Genomic DNA, 9,666 nt, shown 5'->3' with positions numbered 1-9,666 from the left:
CTTGCCTGAACTGTATTTATACAGCCAGTATTAAATGCAGCTAGGATCTAAATTCAAGTCTGTCTTGCTTGAAGGTAACCCTGACATCTACCTGGACTTTATTTGAACTAGTGATGGGCAGTTCACTGCCTGCTAGCATTCAACTATCATGGTTTGGGCTAAGCACTAGAAGTATCTTCTAAAGAACTAAATCAGCTTCTTCCTGATTCCAGTAGACCTAGATGGAGTTACTGAATCTCTCACCGGTCACTCCCCTTTAGAAATTTGGAGATGATGCCCCCCGCCATTGATGATCCCCAGATTAAAGAGCCCCAGCTTGGCGCCTGGGTGGCGCAGTCGGTTGGGCGTCCGACTTCAGCCAGGTCACGATCTCGCGGTCCGTGAGTTCCGGCCCCGCGTCAGGCTCTGGGCTGATGGCTCGGAGCCTGGAGACTGTTTCCGATTCTGTGTCTCCCTCTCTCTGCCCCTCCCCCGTTCATGCTCTGTCTCTCTCTGTCCCAAAGGTAAATAAACGTTGAAAAAAAAAAAAAAAAATTTTAAAGAGCCCCAGCTTGAGTTTATCCATTCATCCAAGAGCCTGGGTTTCCACTTCCTTCTCTCAGTGTCCCTCAAACTAGACACTTGGCCCTAGGGCTTGGCAGAATAGAAACATGCTGGAAGGGCTCTTCAAAATAAATTTAATACTCATTTTCATCTGGAAAGTTAATATTCCCCTAAAAGGGGGAGTGGATGGTTTGACTGCCTTAGGAGAGATGGCTTCTTACACTTTTCAAAGTATTCCATTTTCAAAGAACTGAAACCAAAAGCGTCTTGCACATCAAGCTTCAAATTGATAAACCCTGGGGTAAGCAAGCACTAGAGAAAGTTGACAGGGACAATGCGGCTAGGACCCCTCTCCTCTGAAGCTAGAAATGTTGTCTAAAGACATCTACCTTTCCTGTAACAGTCCCACTTAGAAAAAAGCTTTAAAGTGCATTTCTGAGGTGGTGCACATTGGCTCAGCTGGTTGAGCATCTAACTCTTGATTTTGGCTCAGGTCATGATCTCATGGTTCCTAAATTCAAGCCCCGTGTCAGGCTCTACACTGGAGAATCCTGTTTGGGATTTTATCTCCCCCTCTACCTCTCCCCAGTTCATGTGCACGGGCGTGTGCTCTCTCTCTCAAATAAATAAACTCAAAAAATATATAATTGCATTTCTAGGGGCACCTGGCTGGCTCAGTTAATGGAGCATGTGACTCTTGATCTTGGGGTCATGAGTTCTAGCCCTGTGTTGGGGGTAAGACTACTAAAAATAACAAAAATTAAAGTACACTCTAGTTTAGAAACTGCTAATGGGAAAACTCCAGAGGGGAGGGGCTTAGCCTGCCTTGGTGTGCTATAATCTCACTGTGTTAGCCACTGGAGCTGTAGAGAATAAGGTCTGGAATTCAGCGGGGATATGGAAATAATCATCATTGCTCTCAATGCTACTGGTTTCCAAAGCACTTCTCTATAATCTAAACCTGCATTCCAATTCTGGCTCTGTCACCTAACTAGCTGTCATGATCACAGGCTTCAATTTACCGTTCCAAACTTCAGTTTCCACATCAATAAAACGGGCATAGTAATAATTACCTCTTAGGAGGATGAACTAGGATAATCCGTATTTGGGGAGTGGGTTAAAGATTTTATGGGTTTTTTTCCATGTTTGTTTATTTTTGAGAGAAAGAGAGACACAGCGTGAGTGGTGGAGGGGCAAACAAAGGGAGACACAGATTCCGAAACAGGCTCCAGGCTCTGAGCTGTCAGCAGCATAAAGCCTGATGTGGGGCTCAAACTCATGAACCATGAGATCATGACCTGAGCTGGAGTAGGATGCTTAACTGACTGAGCCACCCAGGTGCCCCAAGATTTTATTTTTTTAAGTAATCTCTACAACCAATGTGGGACTCAAACTCACAACTCAGATCAAGAGTTGCACATTCCACCTACTGAGCCAGTCAGGCACCCCCCAAGGTAATATGTTTTTGTTACTGTATATTATTATTTGGCCTTTCAGCACAGGGCTGAGAGTAAAACAACTGTAAAAATAACTTGCCTCATACCACACAGCTTTTAAGTGGCAGAACTGGAAGTGCTTGGGTGGCTCAGGTGATTAAGCATCCAACTCTTGATCTCAGCTCACGTGTTGATCTCAGGGTTGTGAGTTCAAGCCTTGCGTTGGGCTCTTTGCTGGACATGAAGCCTACTTTAAAAAAAAGAAAAAAAAAGTGGCAGAACTTGAACAAAGTACCCAGAGAGGTAATTCTCAAGCCTTAATATGTATGAAGATCATCACAGTCGTTGTGTCAGGAGAGCTTACAAAAATGCAAATTCCCAGACCTCACCCCCAGAGAGTCCAGGAATCTGCACTCTTCACTTATGCCACAGGAGTCTCATGCTGTTGCTTCAGAAACCTGATCATTTATAATCAGGACACTGACTTATCCCAAGGAAGCTGCTAGGTTAAGACAGCACCTTATCTTTCAAAGTTACAAGATGAGAGGAAGAAGGGTACCACCAAGTAGTTTACCCCTCCCCCCACCAAACCATTTTACTTGCCCTCAGCTCCCAGGAGTCCATGGTAGCCTGAAGGTCAAGTGTAGCCTTCCTGAGATTATCATTTTAATTACATAAATAATCCACATTTACTGTAGAAAAAAAATTTTTAATGTTTGTTTATTTACTTTGAGAGAGAACGCATGTGCAAGCAGAGGGAAGGGCAGAGAGGGAGGGAGAAAGAGAATCCCAAGCAGGCTCTGTGCTGTCAATGCACAGCACAATGTGGGGCTCAAAATCGCCAACTGTGAGATCAGGACCTGAGCCAAACTCAAAAGTCATTTAACCAACTGAGCCACCTAGGTGCCCCTACTGTAGAAAAGTTTTAAACGTAAAAGAGAAGAGTTCAGTATAGTGGTTAAAAGCCCAGACAACTTTTGGAGGAAAACATGTAAAACATTTAGTAATGTTTGGCACCTACTAAGAACCCAGTAAGTACTAGTAAAACATTTGCTGTAGGCAAAAAGAGATGTGGATACAAACACAGACCTCTACTTCACAATGGATGCTCTTTCCACGGCTTGTGGTTTTTTCCCTGCAGGACTCTTCTGATTTCTGTGACTCCGTCTGTCTGTCTAGGGCCCTCAATCTTACCCCTCAGAGCACACCTTCCTCTCCAAACCCTACTACAAGCAGCTAGTAGTGGTATAGAGGCATTCAGCTGAGAGGACATATTCATTCCCAAAGCTGAGATCATGTGTTTAACTGGTGCTTAAAAAGGCAACCTCACAAAGGCAAAATCTGTCCTACTTCCAAATCTCTCTCCCACTTCCAAATCTGACTCTTCATCAAGTTCTTTTCCATCTTAGACCACCCAGGATGTTTATTTTAACCAGATGGATGCACTGGGATTCAGCCAGACTCCCCACTTCCTAAGATAAGGAAACCTTGGGTGAAAGCAAAAAGGGATCAAGTCTCAGTCCCATAAGTACCCTCTAGGCAAGGGCTCTCCAAGCTAGCTCCTAGTGTGGTTTTGTGGGCTCCTACAAAGCTAAGAGGAACACAGATGAGGTTTCAGATGCTTATTGAACCTCTAACTTGCTGTGTGACGCTGGGCTGGACTGGATCTGAGGACCCTTCCAAATATAACTTTCTGGACATCCCCACCACCATGTAATCACAAACTTAATGAATCTCAGAGTCAAGAGCAGAGCTTCACAATATAATACAATAAGACATAAAAAGAATTAACTCTTTTCTTGCAAAACATAAAGTTATCTCTTTGCAGATGATATGATCATATATAGAGAATCATATATAAAGACTCCAAAATAAAAAAAGAATAAATGGATTCAGCAAAGTTGCAGGATACAAAATCAGCACAGAAAAATCAGTTGTGGGGGCGCCTGGGTGGCTTGGTCGGTTAAGTGTCCGACTTCGGCTCAGGTCATGATCTCACGGTCCGTGAGTTCGAGTCCTGTGTCGGGCTCTGTGCTGACAGCTCAGAGCCTGGAGCCTGTTTCAGATTCTGTGTCTCCCTCTCTCTCTGCCCCTCCCCTGTTCATGCTCTGTCTCTCTCTGTCTCAAAAATAAATAAACGTTAAAAAAAAATTTTTTTTTAAAAAAGAGTCTTTTATTAAAAAAAAAAAAAAGAAAGAAAAATCAGTTGTGTTTCTATACACAACCCAAAAGGGAAATTAAAAAAACAATTTATAATAGCATCAAAAAAGAATAAAATAGTTAAGAATTAACCAAAGTGAGACTCATGCACTGAAAACTATAAAACAGTGCTGAGTGAAATTAAGGAAGATAAAAATAAATGGAAAATATTTCATGTTCATGAATTGGAAGACTTACCTACTACAGATTCACAACAATCTCTATCAAAATATCAATGACTTTTTTTTTTTTTGAGTGGGCTCCACACCCAACTTAGGGCTTGAACTCCTGACTCCAAGATCAAAAGTCACATGCTCTACCACTGCGCCAGCCAGGTGCCTCCAAAATTAAAAACTTTCGTGTATCAATTGACTCTACTATCAACAGAGTAAAAAGGCAACCCACAAAATAGAAAATATTTGCAAATTACATAAGGGATAAGGGATTAATATCCAGAATACATATATTAATATCCAGAATATCAAGAACTCCTACAACTCAACAACAAAAAACATAAATGACTAGACTCAAAAACCGGGTAAGGGTCTAGAATAGACATTTTTCCAAAGATACACAAAAATGGGCACACGAAAAGATGCTCAACATCACTAATCATTAGGGAAATGCAAATAAAAATCACAATGAGATACCACTTCACATCCATTAGGTTGACTATTATTAAAAACAAAAAACACACAGGGGGTACCTGGGTGGCTCAGTCAGTTAAGCATCCGACTTCAGCTCAGGTCATGATCTCACGGTCTGTGAGTTTGAGCCCCACGTCGGGCTCTGTGCTGTCAGTTCAGAGCCTGGAGCCTTCTTCAGATTCTGTGCCTCCCTCTCTCTCTGCCCCTCCCCCACTCACGCTCTGTCTCTCAAAATATGAATAAACGTTAAAAAAATTTTTTTTCTAAAAACACAGAAAACAAGTATGGACGGGAACGTGGAGAAATTGGAACTCTTGTGTACTGTAGGTAGAAATGCAAAATGGTGTAGCCACCCAGGAACCCCAGGAAACCTCATTTAAAGTGGAGTTGGGGGGCGCTTGGCTGACTCAATAGGTGAAGTGTGCAACTCTTGTTTGATCTCAGGAGCTTGTGAGTTCAAGCGCCACATTAGATGTACAGATTACTTAAAAAGTAAATTAATTAATTAATTAATTAATGTACAGATGACTTAAAAAATTAGTAACTAACTAACTAACTAAATAATGGAACTGGGAGGCCTGCAGGAGAAGCTCTCACACCCTATCAGTCCTCATCAACTGCAGACCCCAACAGAGACATACCTTGCATTCCCAAGGAGAAAAAGTTTCTCCTTGCCCAGCAACAGCCCAGTCAAGGAGAGAGAGACTGTTACAACTTGCAGCCAATGAAAAAACACTATACTTCAAACTCTTAACCTACTCTACCAGACTTTTTTGTTTATAAAAGCCCCTCCCAACTTCCTTTCCTTTAGTCTATAAAAGCAAGTTTCTCTCCTTTGTTTTCTGTACTTGCCTTTGGTTTTGCTGTAGTCTGCATGTCCAAACTGCAACACTCTGCTATTCCTAAATAAACTCATTTTTGCTGGTAAAATAAGTAACAGTTTTATTTTATTTTATTTTTTTAATTTTTTTTTTTCAACGTTTATTTATTTTTGGGACAGAGAGAGACAGAGCATGAACGGGGGAGGGGCAGAGAGAGAGGGAGACACAGAATCGGAAACAGGCTCCAGGCTCTGAGCCACCAGCCCAGAGCCCGACGCGGGGCTCGAACTCACGGACCGCGAGATCGTGACCTGGCTGAAGTCGGACGCTTAACCGACTGCGCCACCCAGGCGCCCCAACAGTTTTATTTTTAAGGTTAGCAATATATACAATGAACATCTAACAAACATGTAACAGTTATTATTCAGCCTTAAAAAGGAAGAAAATTTGGGGGTGCCTGGGTGACTCAATCAGTTGAGCATCAGACTCTTGATTTTGGCTCAGGTCATGATCTCTCAGGTTCATGGGATCCCGCATTGAGCCCACATCCAGCTCTGTGCTGACATCAGGGAGCCTGCTTGGGATTCTCTCTCTCTCCCTCCCTCTGCCCTCCCCCGCCACCCTGCAAATAAATGAATAAGTTTTTTTAAAAAAGAAAGAAAAAAGGAAGGAAATTCTGACACATGCTACAACATGGATGAATCCTGAAGACAGTATGCTAACTGAAATAAACCAATCAGAAAAGGGCACTGTGTGACTCTAATCTTACAGAAGTACTTAGTCAAATTTAGGGACAGAAAGTAGAGGAGTCGTTGGGGGCCAGGGTAAAGAGAGAATGGGGAGTTAACAGTTTCCTGGGTACAAAACTTTCAGTTTTGCAAGATGAAAGAGTTCCGAAAATGGATGGTGGTGACAGCTGCACAATAAAGTAAACGTACTTCACTGTGCCAGCAAACTATACACTTAGGAATGGTACATTTTGTTATGTACATTTGACAGCAAATTAAAAAAAAAATACGCTTAAAAGAGTTAACAGGGTGCCTGAGTGACTCTGTTGGTTAAGCATATGACTTTGGCTCAGCTCATGGTTTCATGATTCATGAGTTCAAGCCCCTCACTGGGCTGACTTCTGTCAACACAGAGCCCACTTTGGATCCTTTTGTCCCTGTCTCTATCTGCCCCTCCCCTGCTCATGCTCTTCGGTCTCTCAAAAATAAGTAAACATTTTTAAAAACAGAATTAACTGTTTTATTCCAATTTTCTCCATTTTCAGTGCTCCACCATATCCGCTGAGTAACTTTAACAGTCTAAACTAGTCTCCCACTCTGATCCTGTCCTCCTAATAGCAGCCAGAACGATCTTGCTGAGATACCAATCTGAAAAGTTAAGTGCCCCTGTTCAAATCCTTTATGTGACTTCCTCCATCCTTGGGATAAAAATAATTTATTCATGGTCATCATAAAAAAGATAAGAGATAACAAATGCTGATGTGGATGTGGAGAAAAGTGAATCCTTCCTTGTCTGCTGTTGGTGGGAATTTAAATTGGTGCAGCCACTATGGAAAACAGTATGAAGGATCCTCAAAAAATTAAAAGTAGAACTACCATATGATCCAGCAATTCCACTTCTGGGAATATACAATACTAAAAAATAAGGAAATACAAACACTAACTCAAAAAGATATCTGTGCCCTCATATTCATAGCAGCATTATTTACAATAGCCAAGGCATGGAAACAACCTAAGTGTCCATCAGCGAATGAATGGATAAAGAAGTTGCGGTATACACATCACGGAATATTATTCATCCACAAAAGAACAAGTCCGACTATTTATGACAACATGTGTGGACTCTGTATTATGCTAAGTGAAATAAGTCAGATGGAGAAAGAAAAACACTTTATGATCTCACTTATGTGTGGAATCTTAAAAAACAAATTCACAGAAAAAGAGCTCATACTTGTGGTTACCAGAGGGAGAAATGGAGGAAGGTGGTTAAAAGATACAAGTTTCCAGTTGAGATAAATAAGTAGTAGAGATATAATATACAACATTATGACTATAGTTAACAATGATGTATTGATATATAGGAAAATTAAGAATAAATCCTGGCGCCCCTTGGTGGCTCAGTCAGTTAAGCATCTGACTCTTGGTTTTGGTTCAGGTCCCCATCTCACAGTGGTGAGATCAAGCCATACCCATTGAAGAGCCTGCTTGGGATTCTCTCTCCCTCTTCCTCTGCCCCTCTCCCGCTCCTACACTCGCTCTCTCTCAAAAAATAAATAAATAAAAATAGAAAAGAATAAATCCTAAGAGCTCTCTTCATAAAGAAAAAATTGCATAATTTTCTTCTTTCTTTTCATTGTATCTATATGAGAAGATGGGAGATTAGCTGAACCTACTGTAATGATCATTTTGCAACATATGTAAATCAAATCATCATGCTATAGGCCTTAAACTTACACAGTGATGCATGTCAATTATTTTTCAATAAAACTGGAAAAAACAAAAACAAATTCTTCAGCATACCCTTCCCACTCCTTCCCAACTTGTGGTTTCTGTACCATTAACTGACATGGTTTCATCTCCTGGAACGCTCTCTTCCTCTCCCTTTTCCCCTTAACTCCTCCTACTCTTCCTTCAGAACTCATTTTTTCCCAACCCATTACAAACCTTTACCACCAGGCCCAGCAGACTGAAAACTTACCTGTCTTGGACTGTGGGCTAGGTATTCTTCCGACATTCTGTGACAGAATGATCAGTTTGTCTCCAGCACTACATGCCCCCAGGGAATCTGTAAAAGAGATTTTATACCAATGGTACACTTCCAGTGAGCTGGTTAGGATTTACCATAGTTTTGCATATGGAGGGAAAATGGTTCAGAAAAATGGCAGGGCTGAAAAGAACCAAATCCATGTGAAAGTTAGAGGACTAAAGGTGTGCACCCAAGTCAGGTATACAGCCCTCTCGCCAGGTCCAGATAGAGTGTCTGCTGCCGTGTATATCACCTTTGGGGTCCAGCCTCACTCAACCTATTGAAAGAGGATCTTGAAATCGAGTTGTGGTTGAAAACCACAATTCTGAAGAAGTTCCCTAAGAGATTCTGTTTCTCACCTAAGGTGGAGAACGACCCATCAATGTTGGTATACAAAGGATGTTCTGACCTCATTTGACACTGAAAGCTAAAGGTTAAGAGCACAAATTTTGAAGTCTGACAGGCCCAGTACTAGTTGAGTGATTCTGGGCAAGTTAGTTTGCCTCTATTAACCCACCACACAAAAGTGATGTGTCTCGGTCTCAACTTACTACAAAGCACAGTGAACATGGCACCACCTGGAGGGCTTATTAAAATGCTGATTATGGGGGGCGCCTGGGTGGCGCAGTCGGTTAAGCGTCCGACTTCAGCCAGGTCACGATCTCGCGGTCCGTGAGTTCGAGCCCCGCGTCGGGCTCTGGGCTGATGGCTCAGAGCCTGGAGCCTGTTTCCGATTCTGTGTCTCCCTCTCTCTCTGCCCTTCCCCCGTTCATGCTCTGTCTCTCTCTGTCCCAAAAATAAATAAACGTTGAAAAAAAAAAATGCTGATTATGGGCCCCACTCACACAATTTCTGGTTCCGCAATTCTGGGATGGGGTCTGAGAATGTGCATCTCTAATCAAGTTCCTAGGTGATGTGGCTGCTGGTGGTCCAGACACACACTTTGTGAACCACTGACTTAGCACACAGAGAGGACACAATATTTAGAATACTGAATAGTCAGATATTCTGATAGCTAATAAGAACTTTCTAGACTCCCACCAAGCTTCTCCCTGCCCCAGGAGTCCTCAGCCGGTTGCAACTTGCCACTTAGCCTGAGAAAATCCCTCTCAAGGCTTCCATTTGCCGAAAGAGGGTGCTGGGCCACGATGAGACGCTAAATACAGAAGACAGTTTACATCCTGAGCAGCTCGGGGCTCCCGGGGAGCCGGTTTTGGCCTCCAAAGGACGCCTCCAGGAAAACAGGGCCGCGTTCTGTCCCGCTGT

At 42.4% G+C, this 9,666-nt stretch overlaps 1 long non-coding RNA gene across 2 annotated transcripts; it reads right to left on the bottom strand.

Moving 5' to 3' along the window:
* Window positions 1-2,179: 2,179 nt before the first annotated feature.
* LOC123580263 lies at window positions 2,180-9,456 on the bottom strand. 2 transcript variants are annotated; one of them, XR_006703211.1, is made up of 3 exons: window positions 9,246-9,456; window positions 8,353-8,439; window positions 2,180-2,229 (listed from the first exon to the last, which is right to left on the bottom strand). It is a non-coding gene; the product is annotated as an uncharacterized LOC123580263 (long non-coding RNA). The 2 variants fall into 2 exon arrangements; XR_006703212.1 differs by having other exon boundaries at window positions 2,182-2,226.
* Window positions 9,457-9,666: the final 210 nt, after the last annotated feature.

Source organism: Leopardus geoffroyi, chromosome A3, assembly GCF_018350155.1.
Source record: "Leopardus geoffroyi isolate Oge1 chromosome A3, O.geoffroyi_Oge1_pat1.0, whole genome shotgun sequence".
In the NCBI taxonomy this organism is placed as follows: Eukaryota; Metazoa; Chordata; class Mammalia; order Carnivora; family Felidae; genus Leopardus; species Leopardus geoffroyi.
This window is presented reverse-complemented; position numbering and strand designations above follow the sequence as displayed.